At 47.9% G+C, this 26,034-nt stretch overlaps 1 pseudogene; it reads right to left on the bottom strand.

Annotated features, from left to right (window-relative positions):
* Positions 1-7,586: 7,586 nt before the first annotated feature.
* Positions 7,587-8,645, bottom strand: LOC147959783 (uncharacterized; annotated as a pseudogene).
* Positions 8,646-26,034: the final 17,389 nt, after the last annotated feature.

The raw sequence follows: 26,034 nt of genomic DNA, 5'->3' as shown, positions 1-26,034 counted from the left end.
TACCCAAAGCGGAAGTTGCTACCTGAATTCGATGAGGAGGCCTCAGAGCCCCCACAACCAAAAATTAAAACAGCCATCTGGCCGGATAGATGACCTCATGGACAACATAAAGCGGCAAGCAACACCGCACATAAGCCAATACGCGGTCTACGCGAGGGCTCGCATCAAAAGGAGGGCGAAACCAGATCCATCTATGGACCACGCAAGCGTGCTCCAGCATACGATGCAACACAACAAACCTCCAAACAACGCGGTACACCCAGATATAGGGGTGCCACACACCCCCTATGTTTCATCGATGAGGTGCTGGACAATGAATTTCCAGAGGGATTCAAACCCGTAAACATAGAGGCATACGATGGAACAACAGACCCTGGGGTCTGGATTGAGGACTATATCCTCCATATCCACATGGCTCGGGGAGATGATCTCCACACCATTAAGTATTTACCCCTCAAACTCAAAGGGCCAGCTCGGCACTGGCTTAAGAGCCTCCCCGAAAGCTCCATTGGAAGTTGGGAAGAGCTCGAAGACGCCTTTCAGGCAAATTTTCAAGGGACTTCTCTCCGACCTCCGGACGCGGATGATTTGAGTCATATAACTCAACAGCCCGGAGAGTCGGCCCGAAAGCTTTGGAACAGGTTTCTTACTAAAAAAGAACCAAATTGTCGACTGTCCGGACGTCGAAGCCTTGGCAACTTTTAAGAATAGCGTCCATGACGAATGGCTTGCCAGACACCTCGGCCAAGAAAAGCCGAGAACAATGGCAACATTAACAAGCCTCATGACCCGCTTTTGCGTGGGTGAGGATAGCTGGTTAGCCAGATGCAGCACCAGCGACCCCAGTACATCCGAAGTTAGAGATGGAAATGGGAAATCACGGCGCGATAGCAATAACAAACGCCGGAATAAAGAAGACAACACGAAGAGCATGGCAGTAAACACCGGATTCAAAAGCTCTCGGCCAGGTCAGCAAAAGCCGCCCTCTAAAGGTGCCAGAGATGAACTGTCCAGCCTAAACAAAATTCTGGACCAAATATGTCAGATCCATAGCACCCCTGGCAAACCCGCTAATCATACCCACAGAGAATGTTGGGTCTTCAAGCAGTCCGGAAAGCTCAACGCCGTACACAAGAGGGAGGATACACCAAGCGAAGACGAGGATGAGCCTCTCAAGCAAGACACTAGGGAACAAAACAAATTTCCACCAGAAGTCAAAACAGTAAACGTGTTACACGTGATCAAGGGAAGAAACAAAACGGCACTCCTAGAAAAATATGCCCAAGGGCCTATCACCGCGGAGTCCTGCCAGTGGTCGTCTCAACCGATCACTTTCGACAATCGTGATTACTCAGCAAGTATCCGGCGTGCCGGATGGGCTGCCCTGGTATTAGACCCAATAATTGACGGATACCACTTCACATGAGTCCTGATGGACGGTGGCAGCAGTCTAAACCTGATATACCAGGATACAATCTGCAAAATGGGGATAGACCCAGCGAAAATTTGCCATAGCAATACTACCTTTAAAGGAGTAACGCCAGGCCCAGGGGCTCATTGCACGGGCTCCCTGCTACTAAAGGTTATATTCGGCTTCCCCGATAACTTTCGTAGCGAACATTTAACCTTCCACATCGCTCCATTCCAAAGTGGCTATCAAGCACTACTTGGACGCGAAGCTTTTGCTCGCTTTAATGCAATACCACATTATGCTTCCCTGACGCTCAAGATGCCCGGTCCATGCGGCATCATTATAATGAATGGAAGTATTAAGCGATCTTTGCACGCCGAAGAGAGTGCGGCTACCTTGGCAGCCACACACTAAAAACGGCTTCACCAACTAAAGCATTTAACAGGTCGTCAAGACCACGGACACGGTTAGACGTGTCCGGCGCAGCTATATGTAATTCATACAGGTCACACCCCTATTACAATTACAAGGGGCACAACGCGCGCAGACAAGTGGCAATTTTTACTCATCTTGAATTATACATGGTTTCTTTAAAAACTATCTCTCTGCACGACAGCTTTTTCACCTAAAATCCTCTCTTTTATAGATGACCATCGTGCTACACCCGTCCAGGATACGGCACAACGGAGACACAGGCGCAGACGTGCAGCAGGGACCCATTCCAAGGATTCTTTTTAGATTAAGACCATGTGTAAACCTTTTTTACTGTCTCTTGTTGATATACATCCACCGAATTCTCAGCACAATTGAGAAGGATGCTGGCGTCTAGGCATGTGGCCACGTCAGAACAATGCACGTACCTGGACACAAGGGGCTTCTTACAAAGGGCACTATTCAGGCCCGGTTTATACCATAAAGAACGAATACCTTAGGGAGTGTTCGGCCTCGCGAGTTTGGCCTTATATGCATTAGCTCCGAATCATTGTCTTTGGTCAAATGTTGGGTTTACCGGGCTCCTGTGTTTTGGTGCCTTACGTTCCGCTTTATCGGCTAAGGTAGCACCAGGAGAACTACTGCGATTGTGCCCTGGTTCATCCGGACGAGCACCTCAGTAGAGAAAGCCGAAAACTGACTGTCATGATATAGCGTGAGACTGGTCAACCACTCGATGACCTATCGGAATGTTAGAATTCCTCTGCCTTAACGAAGGGCCATTTTCTGGCCAGGCATGTATGCACCCCGAGATCGGGAGAGTGCGGAGCCACTAGGGGCTATCTAGTAGGCCCACTGTCAAACTCCTATGGCTAAGTGAAAGTGTTAAAGCATTATAGTCCGGTTGCCTCGTTCGCTACGCTATCACCTCCTTAATAGGACCAAGACGTTGGGTTAAGTGTGAACACGCATTTTTCGCGAGCACCTCCGCATTATATGCGTGGGGGTTGTAGCCGACGGCTGCAATCTTTCAGGTTATACACATGTATACATAAACGGCCGCACATGAGGCATCATACTACTTTCAGGCAAAAGTATAAACATAGCCTTATAAAATTTCATAAAAGCATTGTGTTTACAATGAGAATACATATCACTCAAACATAATATTCTTCGAGCACTGGGCCTCTATCAAACGAGCACCCTCGAGAACCTCCTCGAAATAGTGCTCGGCAGCCACTCGGCCTATGGCCGAACCCTGCGCCACAACAGTGGTAGCGTCCATCTCTGCCCAGTATGCTTTAACACGGGCAAGGGCCATCTGTGAGCCTTCTATGCACGCCGACCTCTTCATCGCATTAATGCGCGGCACCGCACCAAGGAACTGCTGCACTAAGCTGAAATAGCTGTTCGGCTTTGGCTTTTCCGTTCATAGCTGATCCACAACAGACCTCATGGCGAGTCCGGACAACCTATTTAGTTCGGCCCATTCGGCTAGCTGGCCAGTCAATGAAAGCGGACGCTCTGGAACATTGAATTGCGACCAGAAGAGCTTGTCCACTTCATGATCGGTTTGACCTTGGAAGTACTTGGCCGCATCGGCAGCGCTCGCCGCCAAATCCATATACGCATCTGCCGAACTCCATAGCCAATCCAGGGGGGCATACCGTGGATCTCCGAACTTCCTCCGTAACATGAAGGGCTTCCCAGCCGCAATATCCCCGGCTTCCCGCAGCTCCTCCTTCTTCGCTCTCATAGCAGAACTGGTGTCTTTGTCCGCCATCGTGGCCTTCTCAAGGTCCGTTGCCTTCGCTCGGTTTTCTTTTTCAAGGACCCGGCAACGGTCGGTAGTGTCTTTTAATTCTACGGCCATCTTGGCCATCTTCTCTTGGCTCTCACAATGTACGGCCTTCTCGGCTTTCAACTCTTCGGCCGCCTTCAAAGCAGCCGCATTACTAATCCTCGCTTGTTCCTTGGCTCGGGCGAGTTCTGCCCGCAAGGTTTCCACGATGGCAGCTCCATCTGCAGTCACAACATATTAAAGATACTGGCATCATGCTGCTCTTAATTACTATGTGGCGTTCACCAGATAATAACACTTATCACGTGCCTCGTCAAGCCTCTTGTTAACAAGATCGATGTCGGCGTCTACCACATCCAGTTGCCGTTTTAATTCAGCAAACTCACTAGTCCGGCTAGCCACCGAAGCTTCCACCACCTGCACATAGGGGCAGTCTAGTTATTGCCTGGGACTATGATCCTCTGTTCGCCACCGTTCTCGACGACAACCAGAGTCTCAGGGGCTACTATCTACACAGGGCACACCTAACATGTGCAGTACTATCACATATTATCTCACGTACCTCAAAGCCTGTCGGTAGACTCATAAAGGCTTCATGTAATCCGCTTTCGGCGGACGAAATTCTCTCCATCACCGTACCCATCAGCGTACGGTCTTGTTCTGAGATGGCCGCTCGCCCCACCAGCTCCCTCAGAATGTCCGACCACATACCAGACGGTGCCGGACTATTTTGTTTGCTCTCTTCGGGAGCCGGACGCTGGGGACTTCGGGGGTCTATGGGATTATCTTCTGGCCTCACCGGATCCGGAGAGGCCCTCCGTGACGACACTTCGGGGTCGCCCGCTTCTTGAGCGGAGGAGTCCGGGGGAGGCGTTTCGCTCTCCATCATCTCTGGAAGAAGATCCCCCAAAGACGAGCTCAGCTGAGAGGGGCTAAGGCCCAAACTGCAAGATATATGCAGCGTGCGGAGGTGCATCAATAGGCAAGACGGCAGGAGCTCCATGGCCAAAAGGTTCCTTTCCAGAGGTGTCCGAATTATGGCAATGGGAGGGCCCTCGATCATCTTCGGCTTCACTTCAAAGGTCTTGAGCCACAGGCCGAAGTGAGGGGTAATGCGGAGGAAGGCCTCACACACGACAATAAATGTCGAGATGTGGAGAAAGGAGTCCGGAGCTAGATCGTGGAAATCTAGCCCGTAATAGAACATCAAACCCCTGACGAAGGGATCCAGAGTGAGGCCTAGGCCTCGGAGGAAGTGGGAGATGAACACGACGTTCTCGTTGGGTTCAGGAGTAGGGACGACCTGCCCTCGAGCAGGCAGCCGATGCGAAACCTTGGCGGTCAGGTATCTGGCCTCCCTCAACTTCTTAATGTCCTCTTCCGTAACGGAGGAGGGCATCCATCGGCCTTGAAGCCTGGATCCGGACATGATTGAAGATCTGAAGCACCTAACCTGGGCTTTGGGTGTTAGAACTCGGGGCGGGGGAAGGGTTCGATTGAGCACGAGAGGGAAAAGGCGAAAACCTTGTCCCTTTATAAAGAGGGTGAATAACAAGTGTCCTCTCCGTAGCCGTTTAGGACTTGCCTATAATCAAGGAGTCCTAGACACGGTTGGGTTATCCATGACCGCATTAATGAGAATCCTGTAATTGGGGGAACACGATCTCTGCTTTGACAAGACGTGTCAAGAAACCGCCTCGCGTTATGTGTGGAGCTGGTTGAAGAAAAATAGTTCAAATAATCGCCGGGCCATGACATAAAGTCATGCTGCCAAAACAACTCAGCAAATTGGATTTGCGAAAATATTATTCTCTCTACGGCGGTATGTGGAACTTATTTTGCAGGGTCGGACACTATCCTCGTATTCAAATTCTTCTGTGATGTATTCGGAGAAGGAACCCGCCTTGCAACGCCGAAGACAATACTGCGCGCCGGACTCATCGTCATTGAAGCCTGGTTCAGGGGCTACTGAGGGAGTCCTGGACTAGGGGGTCTCCGGACAGCCAGACTATATCCTTTGGCCGGACTGTTAGACTATGAAGGTACAAGATTGAAGACTTCGTCTCGTGTCTGGATGGGACTCTACTTGGCGTGGAAGGCAAGCTAGGCAATATGGATATGGATATCTCCTCCTTTGTAACCGACCTTGTGTAACCCTAACCTTCTCCAGTGTCTATATAAACCGAAGGGTTTTAGTCCGTAGGACAACAACCATAACATACAATCATACCATAGGCTAGCTTCTAGGGTTTAGCCTCTCTGATCTCATGGTAGATCTACTCATGTACTACCCATATCATCAATATTAATCAAGGAGGACGTAGGGTTTTACCTCCATCAAGAGGGCCCGAACCTGGGTAAAACATCGTGTCCCCTGCCTCTTGTTACCATCCGGCCTAGACGCATAGTTCGGGACCCCCTACCCGAGATCCGCCGGTTTTGACACCGACAGGGAGAGAGGTGGAGATGCCAGGATCGAAGGGGAATGGAAGCGATCTAGGGATTTTGATCCCCTCCCTGATATGTAAACTTTACACATTAGCCCTCCTCCTTCTCTTCTTTCTTCATAAGAAGGTCCTCCCACTTCTTTAGCTAGCCCCTGGTCACTTCTTTTCATCTCACACAAGTCTCTTCTTCCTTCTCTTCTTTTCTTCACTTTTATCGATAGCCACATAGTACAAATCTTGATGATTATAGTGCTTTTGCGCACTTTTCTGCAAAACAAACAAGTCACAAGTAAATGATCCCTTTATATGATTTCCGTTCAAATATGCAATAGTTCATAACAATAATTGATGGTCAGATCACAATATATGGTATATTTGTGTGCCAAATTATGAATAGGAAATGTGCTTATCAAGTTCCCCCACACTTAAACTTTTGCTTGTCCTCAAGCAAAGGCATATGACAAGAGCAAGAATGTGAACAGTGAGCTGACTAGAGAATGCCAAGTGAAGTAGATCTCTAAACAGTGCATGCTTTGGACTTAGCTAGTGAAAATTAATGGTTAGGAGTGCTTCAAAGCGGTAGGATACTAGTAGACTTGACCATTTTAAACTTTTGCAATGATAAAAGAAGATCAACTAGTTCAAATGATGATTGTGCCAAAGGTTCCTAAAGAGAGCATGATCCCGAGAACAAAAATAACATACACTTGTGATCAGATCACTTATTTACGGAAATAAAGCAATGATAATATTTTATCGATCTCACCAAAGGAACATACCACTGATCTCGAGAATATGGTATACACCCGGCTCGACCAATTATTAGTTTTTTTTTGTTTGTCTCCCCAAAGGAACATACCACCGGTCTAGAGAATATGCTATACACCTGGTTTGACAATTACAATTTTTATTATTAATTACTGCCCAAGCTAACCCGATTTCACATGCCACCGATCCAGGGAACATGACATGCTACTATAGGTAGTTAGACTTATTTATTCATTATTACTTATCTTAAATGAAAAACGCATAAGAACAAACACAGGAATCATCACTTCTCCATGTCTGGTTCACATGCTACCGATCCAGGGAACATAACATACTAGTCCATAGTGGTAAAGTGATTGCTCTCAATGGGAACACAATAGGCACAAACTCAGCATCTAACACTTAATGATCTCAGTGTATCAAGGTAAAAGTAGAATATGATTAAGTTTACTAGTGCACTAGGGATTTGAGCACTCAAAACTAATAGCTCTCACTAATTTCAGCAAAGCACGCATGGTGTAGATCACTAGTTTGCAAGGCATTCAACAATCAGTTCTCATGTTCACATCAAGCACAATATGTAAAATAGAATTCAGTGGGATATCATTTAAGAAATGGCTTAAGCAACTCAAATAGCAATTGATTTCAGCATGTATCAATGGATGATATATTCAGATTGGGGACATGAAACAGCTCACCGGGTTTTGATCATGTAGAACCCACTCGATCATCTCACATCCTCTTGCATTGCGACTCCTCTCCTTTTGCTTCCTCGTGCACGCTCCAGCTCCTCTCTTCCATATGTGTGCGCCCATTGCTTCTCCTCATCTCCGTGCTCAGGATCCACCAGGGTCCCAAGGAATGTCACCTCGAACCTGGTCAGCATGTAGTGATTCGTGCACAAGCAAGAACCTGAAAGAGCACTCAACGAAAGAGACAATGCAAGTGGTAGGGATAATACCCTCCCAGTCATCAATCGAATATCCAATTACATAAGCATAGCTATAAAGCACATGTTTAGGATGGTAGAAATCAGCAAGGTCAACACTAACATGAGGATGATATTTATCATTAAGCTCAAGACTAGCATGGGAATTATATGTTTCATTAAGCATAGGACTAGCACGAGGAAATTAACTATGATCATCACAAATGGGAGTAATGCCATTAACAATGTATATATCATCATATCCAAGCAAATGAGTTTTCAAATCAATTATAAGTGATGGTATCATGTAATGTAAGGTAGTAGCAAAGAAATTATATGGACGCATGCCATCAAGAGGATTGGCTAAACCTGACACATCACGCTCATGTATGACAATAGGCCAATGAATCTCAGGTTCTTCATCTTCATCTACAGCAGCTTCTTGTACTTCTTCAAGAGTAGTAGATGATGAGTCTTCAACTTGATCACTTGGGAATTGTAGCTCTTGATCATCTTGTTCCTTGTCTTCTAGTTCATCTTCTTCAATCTGAGGTATGTCTTGCTCAAGGCACTTGCTATCCTGGTCATCTAGATGTGATGGTATTGGAACCTCACATGTATCAAGGGGAATCCCAGAATTACTCAGCTCAAGCTGTGAAGAAATAGTACTGCCAGCTTTGATGTTCTTCTCAATCTTCTTTACTTCTTCCACTAGCTCATTCCCACTCTTGACCTTCTTCATTTCCTCTAGTATAACCTTCCTAATAGGATCATCCTCGGCACTCCAAGTGAACTCGAGACTCAAAAGTGTGAGCTTGTCTATGTCATCGAACTCATCTTGTGTGGGCACTTGCACATGAGATTGCACAACAGGTGCTGGATTTGTTGGTTGACCAAATGGAGGACCATTTAACTCCATTGGACACATCTCCTGGTACTATGGTATATGAGTAGGATCTAAATGAGACTGTTGTGGTGCATAGTTGTGGCTCTCCTCATTGTACCTAAATCCCTGCATTGGATAACTAGAGGAAAACGATGAGATCTCAGGGTTGTTGCTCCTATATGACATATTTTGGTTTTCAGGCCACCCATGTGAGTAATTATTTTGGTATGAGCTTGGTTGTGGGGCGAAGCTCATGCCATAACAATCGGGAGCATGAGAGTAATCACGCTGACATTCAACGGGTGAATGGCCCTAAAATCCACAAATATGGCATGTAGGAGCAACATAAGGATGACCTCTAGAATAAGGACCATAAGAGCTAGGCCTATCCTCAAAAACTACTTCTCGCTGTCGAGCTAAATCATATAATCGATGGGAAATCTTACTTATCAGTTCTTGAATACTTTCCTTGATGTTTGTAGTGTTCCTCGCATCTCCGAGACAATCTGAATAATATGCCATAACCGAGTAGATAGCTCTAACCTGCAAAAGGAAAAGAAAACAAAAAGATACTAGCTAGAACAGGGGTTAGTGGTTAGAGATATTTCTCAAATATATGGCACAAACTAGAAAAAGAAGAAAAACCTAGTCTATAGCCTAACACAATCGCATGACGCTAGTCCCCGGCAATAGCGCCAAAATGATCAATTGTGAGTACAGTGGGGTTTTATGCCCAAACTGCGAGTGTTGTGTTCCCCATAGGGACTAGGCGAGGACGACTATGCTCGGCTAAATATAGGTAACACAATTTTAAAAGACAGATGGAGAAAATAAAACCTAAACTAAACAAGGTAGTTCCCGAAGATCATCGCCAAAGAAAATGTAAAATAAGCAAACGGAGATTCAGATTTTCTATACTGTCTTTTTGGAAATTTCCATATTACTCGAAGAATTTAATGCTAGCACAAGAAAACATACGGCTAGGAAATTAAAAAGACAAGAACATATATATAACTATCTAACATGAACAGAGGGAAGAAACAAGAACTTGAGCTAATACATGGACTACAAAACTGAATATATTTCTACAGAAAAGGGAAGACACTATAACAACACATACATGAACTAGAATTACGTAAATTCAGTGCAAGTGACAAGCATACATGTACCACACAGGTGACAAATATAACATTCACGAACTTATTTTATATAGATGCATCAACTAGTCAGATCCCAGAACACATACACTATATTATACAAGTACTAAACAGAGCAAACAGCAGTTTGCATGTACTCTTCAAATCTGAACCTTACAAGTCTTAAACATCTCACAATAGTACAGAAATTTCAGAGAGAGAGAGAGATAAGGCAACAACAGGAGGTTGAGAGAGAAGAAGCAGTAGTAGGGGGCGTTGAGAGGAGGGAGGAGCAGTGGGGCAAAGGAAGATGGATTAGCAGCAACGACTTGGAGTTTGGAGATGGAGAAGGAGCAGAACAGCAGCGTGGTAGGGGAAAGTAGAAGAGCAGCAACAGTAGGGATTCAGAGAGGAGGCGAGCTTGGAGAAGGAGTAAATAGATGAAACCCACTAGCATGAGTAGGAGTTGTTTGAGCCATGATGTGCCTACTCATTCATGTTTGTTTGTCATGCCTGCTACTGCTTAGAGTTGAGTCAGGTCTGATTCATCGGGATGAATTGGAATGGTGATGAACATGTCCTACTGTGTGTGAGCTAAGTGTGTGAACACGATTTGGTAAAGGTAGCAGTGAGAGGCCATGTAGGAGTACATGGTGGGTTGTCTCATTGAAACCGTTCTCAGGAACTAAGTTCTGTGTTTGTGATCCATGAACAGCTACTACCACTCATTGGGATCTTTAATTGACCCTCTCGACTTATTAACTGCCCTAGTCCTCTGTCCAAGAGTTGCAACTAGTTTCTGGTGTTTATAGGATATGTGTTGGTAGCCGTGCGTAGCGCTGACCCTTGGGGTGGGCTATGATGCGGTAGATACACCGTGGCACGGTGTACCGGGCGCCCGTTTGGTGTCTCGGGAACCCTGCACACATCGTTTGGGGCTGTGAGCGAAACTCCGGCCGGATCTCCTCGCGGATGGAACCCGACTAGGCGATAAACCTGGACTAGAGACTTGTGTGGTTAGTCAGGTCATGGCCGACTCCCTCGCCAGGCTTCCGCTTGAAGGTTGCCGAGATACACGACATGTACATGGTGGTAAGTGGCGAGAGCATGTGTGAAGAAGTACACCCCTGCAGGGTTAACATCATCTATTCAAATAGCCGTGTCCGTGGTAAAGGACTTCTGGGTTGCCTATAACAGTTCATAGACAAGTGAAAGTGGATACTCTAAAATGTGCAAGATAAGCGTGAGTGCTATGGATGGCGTTCTTGTAGGGAGACGGGAGCAGATCCATAGTGGTGTATTGATATGGTGAATATGTGGACTCGTGTGCGCCACCTCAAAAGAGTTGCTTGCAGTCGTAGTTCAGGTTAGCCACTGAGTCAAAGCTGGCTTGCCGCAGTCAAACTCCACCACCCCCCTTTGTTGATACCGATGCATATATAGTTAGTTCTGATGTAAGTCTTGCTGGGTACATTTGTACTCACGTTTTCTTAATTTATGTTTTGCAGAGATACTTCAGTCTCGCTAGTAGTTCCACGTGGACTTCGATGTTTAGCTTGTTACCTCAGCTATGATCTTGTGCCCTCGGCAGGGTCTTGTAGATAGTCAGGCTTCTCAGCCTTTTTCTTTTGTAGTTGTCTGTACTCAGACAAGTTAAGCTTCCGCATATACTTGTTGCTTGTATGCTCTGTATGTTGGGTCATGAGACCATGTTTGTAATACTTGGCTCCTCGGAGCCTAATGAATAAATACTTTGAGTCGTAGAGTTATGTTGTGATGCCATGTTGTATTTACACATATCGAGCATATTGTGTGTACGATTGAAATGCTTGATATGTGTGGGATCCGACAACCTAGTTGTTTATACTTGGTAGCCTCTCTTATGGGGAAATATAGTCTTGTGCTTCCGTGAGCCATAGTAGTCCGCTACAGCCCGGTTCACCGGAGTCCTGCTAGCCCAGCACTACTGCTGCGGAACACTTGACTGGCCGGCATGTGATACACTTCGTTCCTGTGTCTGTCCCTTCGGGGAAATGTCACGCGGTGACATCCGGAGTCCTGCCTAGCCTGCTACAGCCCGGTTCACCGGAGTCCTGTTAGCCCAGTGCTACAGCCCGGATTCGCACGCTGCTGACCGACATGCCCGATGTTGATTCATGTATGCCTGTCCCCGTAAGTTAGTGCCACTTTGGGTTCAAGACTAGTCATGTCGTCCCGGGTTCTTTGTCATATGGATGCTTGCGACACTATCATATACGTGAGCCAAAAAGCACAAACGGTCCCGGGCCAGGTAAGGTGGCACCCGTGGGAATACCGTGCGTGAGGCCGCAAAGTGATATGATGTGTTACATGCTAGATCAGTGTGACTTAGGATCGGGGTCCTGACAGCTTTGGTCTGTCAGGACCCCGATTCCAAGTCACGTCGATCTAGCAGGTAACACCTCATATCACTTTGCGGTCTGACGCACAGTATCCCCATAGGTGTCGCCTTACCATGGCCCGGGACCGTTTGCGCCTTTTGGCTCACGTATATGATAGTGTCGCTAGCATCCAAATGACAGAGAACCCGGGCCGACATGGCTAGTCGTGAACCCAAAGCAGCACAGACCTATGGGGACAGGCATACATGAATCACATCGAGCATGTCGGTCAACAGTGTGTGAATCCGGGCTGTAGCACTGGGCTAACAGGACTCCGGGGAACCCGGGCTGGAGCAGGCTAGGCAGGACTCCAGATGTCACCGCGTGACATTTCCCTGAAGGGACAGACATAGGAACGAAGTGAAACACATGTCGGCCAGTCAAGTGTCCTAAGCAGTAGTGCTGGGCTAGCAGGACTCCGGTGAACCGGGCTGTAGCGGACTACTATGGCTGAAGGAGCACTAGACTACATTTCCCCATAAGAGAGGCTGCCAAGGATAAACAACTAGATTGTCGGATCCCACACATACCAAGCATTTCAATCATAGACACAATATGCTCGATATGTGTAAATACAACATGGCATCACAACAAAACTCTACAACTCAAGTACTTTATTTAAAGGCTTTGGAGAGCCATACATAACATGTTCATACAGGTAGGGGTCACAAGACCTGACACTCAAGTCATACAAGCATACAAGCACATGCGGAAGCAAATAAGTCTGGGTACAGACACTAGAAAGAAAGAAGGCTTGTCGAAGCCTGTCTATCTACATAGGGTCCTCCATGGCCAGAATCACCACCTGGGTGGCAAGTTACTCATCGACGTTGAGGTCTACGTAAAACCCATCGGAGGGGGTGGTGTTGTCGTCTGAAAACAGTAATTAAAGCAACATGAGTACAAAGGTACTCAGCAAGTCTTACAACAGATCCTACTATACATGCTTATTCTCAAGAAGCTGGTGGAGTTATTGCAGCAAGCCAGCTTTGACTCTTGGCTAAGCTATCCTACGAGACACCACTGTAAAATAGTTTTCGCACACGAGTCCACTAATCACCAACACAATACTCCACCGGGGATCCTCCCTCGTCATCCTACGAGAGGGCCATCCTCGGTACTCACACTTATCTTGAGTCTTTTAGTAGTAACCATTAACTTGTCCATGAACTATATAGGCAACCAAGTAGTCCTTTACCGCGGACGCGGCTATTCGAATAGATGATGTTAACCCTGCAGGGGTGTACTTCTTCATACACGCTCCCACCACTTATCGTCGTTTACATGACATGTACTTGACAACCTTCAAGCGGAAGCCCAACGAGGGTGTCAGCCACGGCCTACCTAAACACTCAAGTCTCTAGTCCAGGTTTATCGCCTATCCAGGTTCCATCCGCAGGGAGTCTAGCCGAGGTTTCCACATACGACCCCGAACGATGTGAACAGGGTTCCTGAGACACCAAACGGGTGACTCGGTACACCGTGCCACGGTGTATCTACCGCATCATAGCCCACCCCTAGGGTCAGCGCTACGCACGACCGCCAACACATAACCTACAAACACCAGAAACTAGTTGCAACTCCTAGACAGAGTACTAGAGTGGTTAAGAAGCCGAGAGGGTCAATTAAGGATCCCAATGCATGGTAGTAACTGATTCTTAAATCACACATACAGATCTCAGTTCTTAGGGACGACCTCAATGAAACAACCCACCATGTACTCCTACATGGCCTCTCATCGATACCTTTACCAAAACATGTTCAACACATCCCTCACATTACCGACGTAATCATTTCACTCTAGCCCATCACCCAGATGAACCGGACCTGACACAAATCTAAGCATAGCAGGCATAGCAAGGTAGGAAACACATACATGGCTCAATCAACTCCTACACATTCTAGTGGGTTTCATCTAGTTATTGTGGCAATGACAGGTCATGCAGAGGATAAGGGTTCAACTACCGTAGCACACAGTAGTTTGAAACGTTGTTGTCTTAATGCAGTAAATGAGAGCAGATGCGAGAACATGGGATTGTATCGATGTGATCAATGGGGCTGCTTGCCTGATGGAGTAGTAGTAGGGTACTGCCCTTCAGTTGGATACTCCGAGATATCCTCGGAGGCAGAACCTACCACGAAAGACACCACAGAACACAATCATCACATGGCAATATGCAACAATATGATGCATGCTATGACATGGCAATATGAGGTGTCCTACCTAATGCAATGTGAAACAAGTTGGTTTGGGTCCATTTGAATCAAAGATTCAAATGGAAGCTTATGTTCCTAAGCATTATAAGTGTATTAGCTTGTTTCACCTAAACAGCAAGATTAAAGTGTTTTGTCATGCATGAAACCATTACATATGGAAGGATTGAATTTTTCTGATCAAATTTCATATATAAATCTTTGCATTTGGAGTTACAGATTAAAAGTTATGAATTTTTGAAGTTTGTAATATTTTCTGGAATTTCCTGTATAAGAATAATTCCAGTAATTGAGTTATTGCGTCAGCATTGCGTCAGGGTGACGTCAGTGGTCAACGGGGCCGGTCCAGGTCAAACCTGACCAGTGGGACCCGCGTGTCAGTAGTTAATTAACTAACTAATTTTGACTAGTGCTAATCTAAGTTAATTAGCAGGGCGGTCCCACGTGTCATAGACTCAGGGGAAGTCAACCTGGGCCCACACGGGGTCAAACAGGGTCAAAATCACCGGCGTTTAGCCGCCGGCGAGGCCAGACCTGGCGGAGTGATGCGGGTTTCATGCTCTGGCGACCAAAACGACGGCGGAGAGCATCTACGCGTAGCTGGGAGCAAGCCGCATTGAGTGGTGGCAATGGGTGGAGCTGGGGTGGCCGAAAACGTCGCCGGCGATGACCTTGGCGATCGCCGGAGTTCGGGCGAGGTCGGAACCGAGCCCATGGGGCACGGTGAGGCGCATGGAGTGGTGCTACAGGCTCCTGCGAGTGTGGTGAGTGCGTTGGTCACAAAGGTGTGGCCGGTGGGTGGCCGGAGTCACGTCGGCGACGAGCTCGGCGGCGGCGGGTGCTCGGGTGTGCGTGGTGCAGTGCACATGGTGCAGGAGGAAGTTAATGGAGAGGGGGAGGAGGTAGCTGGGCTCACGGCGATCACAACGAGGCAGACGGAGAGGTCGGGGACGAGGTGGTGCTGCAGTGAAGGCGAAGGGGATCTCCGGCGGCCGGAGTTGGGGAAGACGGGGTCAGGGCGACTCCAGAGCGGGCGAGCGCTCGGGGCTCGGCCTGCTCGACGTAGTCGGCGACGGCGGAGCTTGTGGACACGGTGGCGCGGCGCGAGGACGACGGAGGGCGTGGCTACGTTGACGGTGCGGCGGCAGGGGCGTCGGCCATGGTGGGAGAGGGCGAGGGAGAGAGGTAGGGGGAGAATGAGTGTGTCCATGCGGTCGGGGCGACGACATGAGGCTCGCCCAAGGTCCCACGGGCGCGAGCGGCAAGCAAGTGGCGTGGTGGCGAGCTCTCGCGCGCCGGCGTCACCTCCCTTCCTACCTGGCGGGGACGAAGTAGCTGGCTGGCACGGGCCAGCACAGTGCTGGGCCGCCAGGTGGGCCTGGTGGCTTGCCAGGTTAGTTTCCTTTCTCTCTCTTTTTCTGTTTTCTATTTATTCTGTTTTGTGTTTTGAAATAGTAAAAATACTATTTCATTTAGGAAAACCCTAAAAATATTCAGAGGCACATTTGAAAATATCCTCAACAGACTAAAATTACTTTCAGGATTATTTGGGCATTTTAAAATATTTATAGGATTTAAATTGCCCAAATGCAATTAGTAATGAATTAATCCAATGACCTTATGATATCCAAGAAAAGTGTGCACCATTTTTGTCAAAGGTTTTAACCCAAAACAAAAAGGGTGGACTTTTTAGAAGGGCATTTCAGGTTCATTGAAAAAGTTTTTAGTAAACCCTAGTTGTTCCAGGGGGGTGCTGGGGGTTCTGTCATCCCCATTTCAGTTTTCTGGGAAAATAAACATGATGCAACACTCTAATGCATGAACAAGCTAGGGTGTGACAACTCACCCCCACTCAAAAGAATCTCGTCCCGAGATTTAGGATCCGTTGGGAAGAAGGTGGGATACTCGAGTCGAAGACGATCCTCCCTTTCCCAAGTGGCCTCTTTTTCAGAGTGGTGTGACCATTGAACCTTGAGAAACTTGATGTTCTGGCGTCGAGTGGTACGCTCAGCTTGATCAAGGATACGAACGGGATATTCCCGATATGTGAGATTATCTTGTAGATCAAGCGTTTCGTGGCCCACTCCACGGATAGGATCCGCGAAGCAACGCCTGAGTTGAGAAACGTGGAAGACATCGTGAACTCTGGAAAGATGCGGAGGTAGTTCCAATTGGTAGGCAACTTCTCCTCGTTTGGCAAGAATGCGAAAGGGTCCAATGTAACGAGGAGCCAATTTGCCTTTGATACTGAAACGATGGGTTCCCTTTAACGGAGTAACCCGAAGGTAGGCCTTCTCGCCGACTTCATAAGTCATGAGCTTATGTTTACGGTCATATTGGCTCTTTTGACGAGATTGGGCTGTTTTCAATTTCTCACGAATAACGTGAACTTGTTCTTCTGCTTCCTGAATCATATCCGGGCCAAAGAGTTGTCTTTCCCCGGTTTCTGACCAGTTAAGAGGCGTTCGACATTTCCGTCCATAGAGAACTTTGAAAGGAGCTTTACCCAAGCTAGCTTGATAACTATTGTTATAAGCGAACTCCGTGAATGGAAGGCATTTCTCCCAATCCATTCCAAATGAGATGACAGAAGCTCGGAGCATATCCTCCAGAACTTGATTTACTTGCTCTACTTGACCACTTGATTGGGGGTGGAAGGCGGTGCTAAAAGAGAGACGAGTTCCCATAGCATTTTGGAAACTTTCCCAAAATTGAGAGGTGAAGAGACTCCCACGGTCTGAGTTAATTTCCAATGGGACACCATGAAGAGACACTATTCGGGAGATGTATAGGTCAGCTAGCTGGCTAGCGGTGATACTCTCACGAACAGGTAGGAAGTGGGCTACTTTGGAAAGATGGTCGATCACGACGAAGATAGCATTATTCCCTCTCTTGGTCCTGGGAAACCCAGTAATGAAATCCATACTGATTTTATCACATTTCCATTCGGGAATAGCCAAAGCTCGAAGTGTGCCAGCAGGCCGTTGATGCTCTGCTTTAACACGACGACAAACGTCGCAGTTAGCAATGTATTGAGCAATTTCTCTCTTCATCCTAGTCCACCAAAACCTCTGGTGTAGGTCTTGATACATCTTAGTACTACCGGGATGAATGGTGAGAGGGGATTCATCAGCTTCCTTAAGGATCAGTTGTCGAAGTTTTTGTTTCTTGGGAACCACCAGGCGGTTCTCAAAGAAGACAACACCTTGATCATTCACAGAGAAACACGTAGCAGCTCCGCTAGCAATGTTCTGCTTGATCCGAGATATTCCCTTGTCATACCGCTGGGCGGTTATGATCTAATCCATAAGGGTCGGTTTCACCACCAAGGTACATAGGAATCCTTGAGGAACAATGTGAAGGTTAAGCTTACGAAATTCCTCATGGAGAAGTGGTTGACCTTGTTGTAACATCAAGTTGTTACAATAAGATTTACGACTTAGCGCATCAGCCATGACATTGGCTTTACCCGGGGTGTAAGTTATCCCTAAGTCGTAATCCGAGATCAACTTGACCCAGCATATTTGCCTGAGATTCAAATCCGGTTGGGTGAAGATATATTTCAAACTTTGGTGATCAGTGAAGATCTCGCAACGATTACCGAGAAGGTAATGTCGCCAAGTTTTAAGTGCATGGACTACAGCTGCAAGCTCTAGATCATGTGTGGGATAGTTTTCCTCATGTGGGTGTAATTGCCGTGAAGCATAGGCAATTACCTGACAATCTTTGATGAGTATGCAACCTAGTCCTTGTCGCGAGGCGTCGCAATAGATAATAAAGTCCTTGGAGAAATCTGGTGGTACCAGTACGGGAGCATATGTCAGGCGTCTTTTCAGTTCCTGAAAGCTGAACTCGCACTGTGGGGTCCACTCGAACGTTTTATCCTTCTTGAGGAGTTCAGTCAGAGGTTTAGCAACCTTGGAGAAATTCTCGACGAAGCGGCGACAATAATTCGCTAAGCCAAGGAAGCTCCGAACTTGCTTGACCGTCTCAGGTGGAGTCCAATCAAGGACAGCTTGAACTCGCTCGGGATTGACAGCAATACCCTTACCAGAGATTACATGGCCTAGATAGGTCACTTCTGGCAACCAAAATTCACACTTGGAAAATTTGGCATAAAGGCGATGCTCTCGAAGTTTCGTCAATACCAGCCTTAGATGTTTGGCATGTTCTTCCTCGCTCTTGGAGTAGATGAGTATATCATCGAGGTATACCACGACGAATTTATCCAAATACTCCATGAAGACCGAGTTCATTAACCGAGAGAAGGTGGTTGGGGCATTGGTTAAACCGAAGGACATAACAGTGTACTCCTATTGGCCATAGCGAGTAACAAAGGCCGTATTGGGAATGTCCCCATTTTTTATTTTGATTTGATGATAGCCCAACCTCAAATCCATCTTGGAAAAGACTGAGGATCCAGCGAGCTAGTCATACAGATCGTTGATCCTGGGGAGCAGATACTTGTTCTTGATAGTGACCAAGTTGACAGGTCGGTAATCTACAACCATCTGATCCGTTCCATCCTTATTCTTAACGAAGAGGACGGGGCAAGCCCAAGGAGAAGAACTAGGACGGATGAAACCCTTTTTCAAGGACTCATCGAGTTGGGTTTTAAGCTCGGCTAGTTCTGAGGGTGCCATCTTATAGGGTCTTCTAGAAATTGGGACGGTCCCTGGAACAAGGTCTATCACGAACTTGACATCCCTGTCAGGTGGAACACCTGGCAGTTCTTCTGGGAAGACATCCGAGAAGTCTCAAACTACCGGAATATCTTCAAGGTCTGGAAGGGGGTTGGCATTTAGGGAGTAAAGCTGGCGCTTGGCCATTCGAGTTAAGACATTGACTGTCTTGCCCGATGGGTGAGTAAGTTGAACAGTTCTAGTAGAGCAATCAATCTTAGCATAATGGGCTGACATCTAGTCCATACCCAAGATGATGTTTATGTCCGAGGACTTGAGAGCTATTAAGGATGCAAGGAAGACAAGTCTATCGACAAGGATTTCATTCCCATGGCTTACTCTAGAAGTTTGCCATTTGGAACCCGGAGTTTGAATTACCATGGAAGTGGGCATGTAACAGAATGTCGTGTTATGCAATCGAGCATAGCTCTCAGATATGAATGAATGAGATGCTCCAGTATCAAAAAGAACAGATGCCGGATGGCAATTAACAAGGAGCGTACCAAGGACGACGTTAGGATCATCATGAGCCTCCTCAGCTGAGACATAGTTGACATGGCCACGTGTAGTGGTGGCTGGCTTGGCGTAGAATGTCTTTCCCGCTGGCTTACCACGGCCAACGGACTTTCCAGACTGGTTGGAGTTGTTGTTCTGGGGACACTCTCGACTGTAGTGACCCGGCTCTCCAAACTTGAAACATGTCACAACATTGGGGCGTGGAGCTGCATTAGCAGCGGGGCCACCATAGGACTTAGGCGGTGCAAACTGCTGGTTGGGGCAAGGCGCCTCAAAGGATGGCCTCGGAATGAACCTGGGTGGCAGCGCTGTGCTTGGAATCCACACCCGGCGCTTCTGAGATCTAGAGCCGGATGAGGAGCCAAAATCACGGGAGTGCTTGCGTGAAGCGTCATAGTCAGTCTGGCTTGTCTCAGCACTGATGGCTTTATTGACCAACTTCTGAAAAGAGGTGCACTCGTGCAGATGAAGATCGCGGCGAAGCTCGGGGCTAAGTCCCTTGCGGAACCTTGCCTGCTTCTTAGCGTCGATGGATACTTCTTCAGGAGCATAACGTGCCAGATTTCCAAACTCATGACTATAAGCATCCACAGTCAGTCTGCCTTGGGTGAAATTGCAGAACTCTTCCCTCTTACGATCCATGAGACCTTCCGGGGTGTGATGCTCACGGAAAGCCTCACTGAATTCAGCCCAAGTAGTGATTTGGCCGACTGGGCGCATAGCCTCAAAGTTTTCCCGCCAAGGCTAGCAGGGCCTTCAAGGTGATAGGCAGCATAGGTAACCTTATCGGCTTCAGCTACATTGGCGGAACGTAGCTTGTGGGTGATGCTGTGAACCCAGTCATCCGCGTCGAGGGGCTCGACGGAATGATTAAACTTTGGTGGGTACAACTTGATAAAGTCATTGGTTGACACCAAGTCGTTTCGCTGATGACGTGCAGTGTTCTGCTCAATTCGCTCCAGCAAGCGGTTTGTCTCATGCTTGTTTCTTTCTGCCTCCAGCATAACTTCGGCCAGAGAAGGCAGGTGAGGCAGATTCTCACCCCTAGCTGCACTAACTTCCCCCTGCTCTGGGGCAGCAGGGTTGTTGCGGGTGTTGACCATCCTAGGAAAAACAAGACAATGGTTTAGACAAGGATGGCACAATCTTGGCAAGGAAGTGCAGAATGTAATGGATAACATGGAATGCTGAGATGTTCATTGCACGACATGGTAATATAGAAACTACCATATATATACCATTGGTCATACACACCGTACATAGTTTAGTACAAGCCCAGGCTAAAGTACAATTACGGTGAAAGATATTACATGTCATCGGAGGCATTCCAAGCTCCTATACATTATTTTTCTACACCTCCGGAGCATGATACACACCAAGTCGTATCCCACGGTCACGCGGGACTGTGGAGAATGCAACTATTACAGTACTAGTGAAACTACTACTAGCTCAGACGGTTCTGTAGTAATCCTCATAAAAGTCACCACCAAACCCTGGAAGCGGAACATGATCATCTGGGAACAGACGGTCCTGTGGAGCTTGCGGACCATAGGGACTCGGATGTGGCCTTGGTCCCACAAACGGTGGCAGACGGGGACCACGAGGAGGGGTGATGCCTCCTACATCACACCACTCCATACAATCTGGCAATCCAGACCGCACAGGGTACAGGTCCCTCAGGTCCATGTATCGTGCCTGCACAACAGGTGCAAAGCGAGTCAAAGTGGCCCAGTGATTAGCACGAGAGTGGAAAAGCTCCATACGCAAGGCTCGATTTTCGCGGTCCTTATCCTCGAGCATCTCGGCAGTGGTGCGGAGTAGTGACTCCTCATGTGTAGACTCATAGTACAAAGCCTGGTAATACCCCTGTGCTCCAGGGAGTGAGGCTGGCATGTAGCGGAAATCAGTGTTCTGAAGCAAGGCAGTCCTGGATCGAATGATAGTCATCATTGAGTAGGCTGCATCCTGCACAGATCCTCAATAGTGACCCCAAGTCCATAAGAGCAGTGAAGGGGTTCAGTGGCTCCAGGATAAGAGGGATATATCCTGACGGTACAAAGGTACTGGCTCTGGTTGAAGTCTCGGAACTGCTCCTCGATGGTATATTCCGGATACCATCGATAACCTGTATCGACCATCACTCGAACCAACATGGCCGTGTGACCGGGTACATCGAGGCACCGGGTCAGACGAACCACTTGGTTCTGAGAACGGGTGGCCATCTGAAAGCATAGAATAATGCAAAGGAATTAGAATTTTCTAGGAGAAATCGGACAGCATAACGGCTGTAAATGCTCAGAAAAATATTTGAGACATTCACAACAGTTTGCAAAACCACTCAACAACATCATATCAAGGTTCTGGTTCAACTGACAACATACTAAAAGTAGTATAAACTGTACTGAGGCTTGTAACAACAATCCTATAAGCTAGTACGGATTCGTAACACGTGAACCTGATAGAGAGAAGAGAGCCTATTCCTTAACCCACGTAGAATGAGAAGAGAATGACTCAGATCAGAGGGCATAAGGTAAAGGAGTAAAAGAGCCTTACGTTCCCTCCCACAATCAATTCCCTACATATAACTAAAGAATTTCAAGACTCGACATCGACCAGTTTGGCTCAACGAACCTACAGGCAGTCCGGCTCTGATTCCAACGCTATCAGGACCCCGAATCCAAGTCACATCGATCTAGCCGGTAACACCTCATATCACTTTGCGGCCTCACGCACGGTATCCCCACGGGTGTCGCCTTACCATGGCCCGGGACCGTTTACGCCTTTTGGCTCACGTATATGATAGTGTTGCCAGCATCCATATGACAGAGAACCCGGGCCGACATGGCTAGTCGTGAACCCAAAGCGGCACAGACCTATGGGGACAGGCATACATGAATCACATCGAGCATGTCGGTCAACAGCGTGTGAATCTGGGCTGTAGCACTGGGCTAACAGGACTCCGGGGAACCCGGGCTATAGCAGGCTAGGCAGGACTCCGGATGTCACCGCGTGACATTTCCCTGAAGGGACAGACATAGGAACGAAGTGAAAGATATGCCAGCCAGTCAAGTGTCCTGAGCAGTAGTGCTGGGCTAGCAAGACTCCGGTGAATCGGGCTGTAGCGGACTACTATGGCTCAAGGAGCACTAGACTACATTTCCGCATAAGAGAGGCTGCCAAGGATAAACAACTAGATTGTCGGATCCCACACATACCAAGCATTTCAATCATACACACAATATGCTCGATATGTGTAAATACAACATGGAATCACAACAAAACTCTACAACTCAAGTACTTTATTTAAAGGCTCCGGAGAGCCATACATAACATATTCATACAGGTAGGGGTCACAAGACCCGACACTCAAGTCATACAAGCATACAAGCACATGTGGAAGCAAATAAGTCTGGGTACAGACACTAGAAAGAAAGAAGGCTTGTCGAAGCCTGTCTATCTACATCGGGCCCTCCATGGCCAGAATCACCACCTGGGTGGCAAATTACTCATCGACGTCGAGGTCTATGTAAAACCCATCGAAGGGGGCGGTGTTGTCGTCTGAAAATAGTAATTAAAGCAACATGAGTACAAAGGTACTCAGCAAGTCTTACAACAGATCCTACTATACATGCTTATTCTCAAGAAGGTGGTGGAGTTATTGCAGCAAGCCAGCTTTGACTCTTGGCTAAGCTATCCTACGAGACACCACTGTAAAATAGTTTTCGCATACGAGTCCATTAATCACCAACACAATACTCCACCGGGGATCCTCCCTCGTCATCCTACGAGAGGGCCATCCTCGGTACTAACACTTATCTTGAGTCTTTTAGTAGTAACCATTAACTTGTCTATGAACTGTATAGGCAACCAAGTAGTCCTTTACCGCGGACGCGGCTATTCGAATAGATGATGTTAACCCTGCAGGGGTGTACTTCTTCATACACGCTCTCACCACTTATCGTCGTTTACACGACATGTACTCGGCAACCTTCAAGCGGAAGACCAACGAGGGTGTCGGCCACGGCCTACCTAAACACTCAAGTCTCTAGTCCAGGTTTATCGCCTATCCAGGTTCCATCCGCAGGGAGTCCGGCCGAGGTTTCCACATACGACCCCGAACGATGTGAACATGGTTCTTGAGACACCAAACGGGTGACTCGGTACACCGTGCCACGGTGTATCTACCGCATCATAGCCCACCCCTAGGGTCAGCGCTATGCACGGCCGCCAACACATAACCTACAAACACCAGAAACTAGTTGTAACTCCTGGACAGAGTACTAGAGTGGTTAAGAAGCCGAGAGGGTCAATTAAGGATCCCAATGCATGGTAGTAACCTATTCTTAAATCACACATACAGATCTCGGTTCTTAGGGACGGCCTCAATGAAACAACCCACCATGTACTCCTACATGGCCTCTCATCGATACCTTTACAAAAACATGCTCAACACATCCCTCACATTACCGACATAATCATTTCACTCTAGCCCATCACCCAGATGAACCAGTCCTGACAGAAATCTAAGCATAGCAGGCATAGCAAGGTAGGAAACACATACATGGCTCAATCAACTCCTACACATGCTAGTGGGTTTCATCTAGTTACTGTGGCAATGACAGGTCATGTAGAGGATAAGGGTTCAACTACCGTAGCACACAGCATTTTGAAACGTTGTTGTCTCAATGCAGTAAATGAGAGCAGAGGCGGGAACATGGGATTGTATCGATATGATCAATGGGGCTGCTTGCCTGATGGAGTAGTAGTAGGGTACTGCCCTTCAGTTGGATACTCGGAGATATCCTCGGAGGAAGAACCTACCACGAAAGACACCACAGAACACAATCATCACATGGCAATATGCAACAATATGATGCATGCTATGACATGGCAATATGAGGTGTCCTGCCTAATGCAATGTGAAACAAGTTGGTTTGGGTCCATTTGAATGAAAGATTCAAATGGAAGCTTATGTTCCTAAGCATTATAAGTGTATTAGCTTGTTTCACCTAAACAGCAAGGTTAAAGTGTTTTGTCATGCATGAAACCAATACAGATGGAAAGATTGAATTTTTTGATCAAATTTCATATATAAATCTTTGCATTTGGAGTTACTGATTAGAAGTTATGAATTTTTGAAGTTTGTAATATTTTCTGGAATTTCATGTATAAGAATAATTCCAATAATTGGGTTATTGTGTCAGCATTGCGTCAGGGTGACGTCAGTGGTCAACGGGGCCGGTCCAGGTCAAACCTGACCAGTGGGACCCGCGTGTCAGTAGTTAATTAACTAACTAATTTTGATTAGTGCTAATCTAAGTTAATTAGCAGGGCGGTCCCACGTGTCATAGACTCAGGGGAAGTCAACCTGGGCCCACATGGGGTCAAACAGGGTCAAACTCGCCGTCGTTTAGCCACCGGCGAGGCCAGACGCGGTGGAGTGATGCGGGTTTCGTGCTCCGGTGACCAAAACAACGTTGGAGAGCATCTACGCGTAGCTGGGAGCAAGCCACATCGAGTGGTGGCAGTGGGTGGAGCAGGGGTGGCCGGAAACATCGCCGGCGACGACCTTGACGGTCGCCGGAGTTTGGGCGAGGTCAAAACCGAGGCTACGGGGCATGGCGAGGCGCGTGGAGTGGTGCTACGAGCTCCTGCGAGTGCGGTGAGTGCGTTGGTCACAAATGTGTGGCCGGTGGGTGGCCAGAGTCACGTCGGCGACGAGCTCGGCGGCGGCGGGTGCTCGGGTGTGCGTGGTGCGGTGCACATGGTGCAGGGGGAAGTTAATGGAGAGGGGGAGGAGGTAGCTGGGCTCACGGCGATCACAACGAGGCAGACGGAGAGGTCAGGGACGAGCTGGTGTTGCGGTGAAGGCGAAGGGGATCTCCGGTGGCTGGAGTTGGGGAAGACGGGGTCGGGGCGACTCCAGAGCGGGCGAGCGCTCGGGGCTCGGCCTGCTCGACGTATTTGACGACAGCGGAGCTCGTGGACACGGTGGTGCGGCGCGAGGACGACGGAGGGCGCGGCTACGTTGACGGTGCGGCGGCAGGGGCGTCGGCCATGGTGGGAGAGGGCGAGGGAGAGAGGCAGGGGGAGAATGAGTGTGTCCAGGCGGTCAGGACGACGATGTGGGGCTCGCCCAAGGTCCCACGGGCGCGAGCGGCAAGCAGGTGGCGCGGTGGCGAGCTCTCGCGCACCGGCGTCACCTCCCTGCCTGCCTGGCGGAGACGAAGCAGCTGGCTGGCACGGGCCAGCATAGTGCTGGGCCGCCAGGTGGGCCGGCTGATGGCTTGCCAGGTTAGTTTCCTTTCTCTCTCTTTTTCTGTTTTCTATTTATTCTGTTTTGTGTTTTGAAATAGTAAAAATACTATTTCATTTAGGAAAACCATGAAAATA

This window comes from Triticum urartu, chromosome 7A (assembly GCF_056163025.1).
Source record: "Triticum urartu cultivar PI428250 chromosome 7A, HENAU_Tu73, whole genome shotgun sequence".
NCBI classification, from domain to species: domain Eukaryota; kingdom Viridiplantae; phylum Streptophyta; class Magnoliopsida; order Poales; family Poaceae; genus Triticum; species Triticum urartu.
This window is presented reverse-complemented; position numbering and strand designations above follow the sequence as displayed.